Source organism: Tarenaya hassleriana, unplaced genomic scaffold (assembly GCF_000463585.1).
Source record: "Tarenaya hassleriana unplaced genomic scaffold, ASM46358v1 Cleome66, whole genome shotgun sequence".
Classification (NCBI taxonomy): domain Eukaryota; kingdom Viridiplantae; phylum Streptophyta; class Magnoliopsida; order Brassicales; family Cleomaceae; genus Tarenaya; species Tarenaya hassleriana.
The window spans coordinates 387,071-391,440 of NW_010969135.1; the positions used below are offsets into that span (position 1 = coordinate 387,071).

General features: G+C 38.1%; 1 pseudogene; it reads right to left on the minus strand.

Moving 5' to 3' along the window:
• Nucleotides 1–239: 239 nt before the first annotated feature.
• Nucleotides 240–4,370, minus strand: part of LOC104800305 — a 7,661-nt pseudogene continuing 3,530 nt past the window's right edge.

Sequence of the window (4,370 nt, forward strand, 5' to 3'; positions counted from 1 at the left end):
AAATTCCAACACAACAATCCGTTGGAATATCTCAACGGATTTCCAACGGTTTTTTCGGCGGTATAATTTCAACGAATTTCCAACGGATGGGTCCGTCGTATAATTCCAACGGAATTCAAACGGCAAATCCGTGGCTAATTTCCTACGGGATACATTAGAATATCCGTTAGAAATTTTCTAACGGATTTACAACGGTGTTCAAATATTACAGAAAGTTTAAATATTTCAGAAAATATAAATTAATTGGCACTACGAGTTTCTTCATCTTCGCTGGTCCCGATATTACGTGCCGTCATTTCTGCTCCCGAGCTTGGCGGCGTGTTGTGGAGTGGCCGATCACCTCGCATAAGCTCAACAATTTGTTCGAGGTTACTCACTTGTTGCCTCGTCGCCGCAAGCTGTTGTTCGAGTGTCTTGATCCGCCATTGTTGTTCGAGATCACTCTGCATGCCAGGAGGAATTGCAGCACCGAAATCATCAAACAAATCTCGCTGCAATCCTCCTAATCCATAGATGCTGCCCTTATTTGGAGAGACCGACTGAAAAATGAATAAAATATTTAAAATAAAATTAAAGTATTAAAATTAAATATTTAAAAAAGAATTATTAAATTTTTTACCCCCACATAACAACGATCTTGGTCTAATGCAGAGAGACCGGATGAAGAACCCACTGAGTCGCCAATATTTTACGAGAGTTGGGTAAGTCTCTCAGTCACTGTGCTTACAACGCGTTCAGCACGGGGATCGACATATGATCCATCAGACTTTTTGTGTATCTGAGCGATCAACTCTACAATTGATGGCGTCCTCCCCATTTCTTTCTCCTAATATATATATATATATAAGGTATGAAGATGAGGACCATCACCCTCGACTTTTTGGGCCAGACGACTTTGTTTCGTCTTAGAACTCTTGTTCTTGAAATGGTCTGAGTTCCAATGCGCAATAAGCTGCTGGTACAACTCATTTGTTGCGCACTCTGGTGGCAGTCCATGCAGCTGATGACGGCGTTTGGCATTGTTCATCATTTGTTTCAACCGCTGCATGCCGAGCTGGTTGAACTCTTTGTAAACTTTATCGGTGTACTTTTTTTTTCCACCGAAAAATATGGCTTTATAAAAAAAATTAAAGTTAGTGATAAATTATTTTATTTAAATTAATTTTTTAAAAAATAACTTACGATGAACGAGTGCCACCAATAACGTTTGATGTTGTCCGGTACCACCGTCCAACAATAGTAGAGTTGAGGAAAATTAGACGTTATTATTGCCGTAAATTTTTTCCTCAACTCTTTATCGTTAACCCGAAACCTAATAATAACATTTTATTATTTTATTTAGTTAATAACATAATTAAAATAATTATTTAAATAAATTAATTTAAAAATTACCATAATGCCCCGTCAAGTTCGGGATCAATTAGCGGGACCTCACGAGTTTCGAAGGAATTTAAAATTTCCTCTACCTCCTCCAGAGTTATGTCTATCTCTGGGAATAGCGGGGGTGCGTCCACCGGTTCCGGAAGACGAGAAGGTGGTGGCGGCGACGGTGGCGATGCTCCAGAAGAACCCGCCAACAATCCACCGGATCCCGAAAATTGCCTACGAAACTGAAAAAAAAAACAATAGTTAGTAATTCATACAAAATAAAACATAAACAAACATTAAAGAGTTGAAAAAAAATTACCATTTTGTGATTTTCTTTTTTTTTTGCCGGCCGAATTTTTTTTTATGAGAGGATTTTTTTTTTGTTGGGAGATTGAATGAGGATGAAGAGTGAGGGCGCTGGGATTTTATAATCGAACTTTCCAACGGATTTCCAACGGGCATCCGTTGGAATATATCTGGATTGACGTGATAGACGCCAGGTGTGTCGAACGGATTTAATGTTTCAGTTTTTCCAACGGATGCCCGTTGAAAACAGTTATTCTAACGGACATCAGTTGGAAAATGTCGAACGGATTCAATGTTTCACCCATTACAACGGGTGTCCATTGGAAATTTCCAACGGACATCTGTTGTAATACTGGTGTCGATTCGATAGCTGCACAACCATTCCAACGGGCATCCGTTCGAATTTTTTTGACCATTCGAATTCTGCGATTCGATTCCAACGGATACCCGTTGGAATGTAACAATTTTTTTTAAAATAAAAATAAAATGCCTCAAAATACAAATAAATATGAAAATATTCTTCAAAATACAAACAAATATGAAAACAATAAAAAGAAATAAGTCTACATAGAATCTTCATCACTTTCATCATCCAGAGTTGTATCATGGTCCGAAACGAATTCGTCGATATCGTCTTGTACGTTTGACGAATCATCAAGTAACTCGTCGTCTATGCCAGGAAGTGCAAGTGTATCGTCGTAATTATCTAGTCGAATGGGAAGAACCAGATCTTCGAGTTGCTCTTGCATTGGCTCATCGAGATCTTGTGTTGTCGACGAATCCACGATTAATCTTCGTGGGTTAATCTTCAAAACAGTCGACCATTGATCTTTCTGTCGTCGTTTCACCGATGTCGCAGAATGTTTCGGATATAGAATGAAGCATATCTGGTCTGCCTAATCTGAAAATATAAAAGGATCGTACTTTGGATATGAACATTTCAGGTTTATGTCAACACCTCCCCATCGATTTTTCCGTGAGCCGCGTCCCGACGTTGTATCAAACCAATCACATCTGAATATGATTGTTTTCAACCCGACTAATCCTGGATACTGGAGTTGGAAAATTTGCCAACGAACCCCAAAGAAATCAGGATCTTCAGATGACCCGCTTTTTATACAAACTCCGTCATTGAACGTGGATTTATGTTTTCCATGATCGTAAGTGTGAAACGTGTATCCTCGGGTGAACATTATCGGCCAGCAAATGACTTTTCTCCCAGGTCCATGTGATATATCTCTGATCCATGCCGAAATTCTATCACTGCATGACCGAATCTGCGTATAAAAGTTAATCGATATGATATATTAAATATTTAATTACTTCGATATGACTAATAAAAAAACACATACATGCATATATATATATATATATAGTACTTACGTAGTCTCGAAGCCAAGATGCATAATGTTGTTCCTTCATTCTTTCAAGTTCCTCTCCACTTAGATTATGATATGTTGCCAAGACATCCTCATCAAAAAGTCTTAAAAAACATGTTATTAGGAAAAATATAAATATGTAATTAATTAATTTCTAAAGTCATTTGAGATTAAAAATGTGTACCTTTCGTATGACTTAAGTTCTTCACAGTTCAACAATATATATGTGGCGATGTGATTGTACTCTTGTACAGTTAACCAATATTCTTCAGACTTGCCTCCGAGTCGTCCAGTAGGTTGAAAACTTTCGGGAATAAGTCCGAAACATGAATCATATTGGTAGAGATAACTTCTATCGTCTTCGTTGGTAGCCTTCCTTTTCTTCGTCTGAATATGAGATTCAAAATAGAAAGAACTGAAGTAGGAGATCTCCTCTAACAAATATTGTTTGACGATAGATCCTTCCACTGCTGCTTTGTTTTTTGCCTTCTTCTTCAGATGGAAAAAAAATCGCTCAAATGGATGCATCCATCTAAACTATACTGGATCACCGTATATCGCCTCATCTGGTAAATGAATAGGTAAATGTTCCATCAAATCAAAAAATAAAGGTGAAAATACCTTTTCCAAGGCGCGAAGTATCTCGGGGATGTTGCCTTTCAAAACCCCTAGGTAACTTCTGATGGATATGATGCTCTAGAATGATCATACGATATGAGAACCATGTATGAAACGATGTATTTATTGGATGAATACATTATTTATTTATTATTTATTTTGCATATTTGATAAATATTGATTATCCATGGATCGTGATGTACGATCCTAAATTCCTTAGTCGCTTGTCATTGTGGGAACAATGATGAATTAAGACTAACATGAGGTGTGATGGATGATCATCATGATGATCATGTGTATTGGATACGGATCACGGTCATGAGTACTTGTTTGGAACAAGTGACTGGATGACTCGCGTGAGATTGTCGATTGGATTTAATCCATGACTTGAATCTCACTTGATGGTTCACTTTGGATCCTCAGACCTGAGATATCTATTGTATCCATCATGACGAGTAATGTACTTTGACTGCGTCAAACGTCGTCTTTAACCGGATGACTATAAAGGCGTGGCTCGGGTACATTACGAATCATGTATTGGATAGTAGATAGTCAAGATGGAACTTTGTCCCTCTCGAAAGAGAGAGATATCGCTTGGGCCCGTCGTAGGAGTGAGACTGTAGAAATGTGCGGCCGCACTATAGATGAATGTCATCTATCTCTTACAGTCTACTCGGGATACGACAAAGCATTCGAACT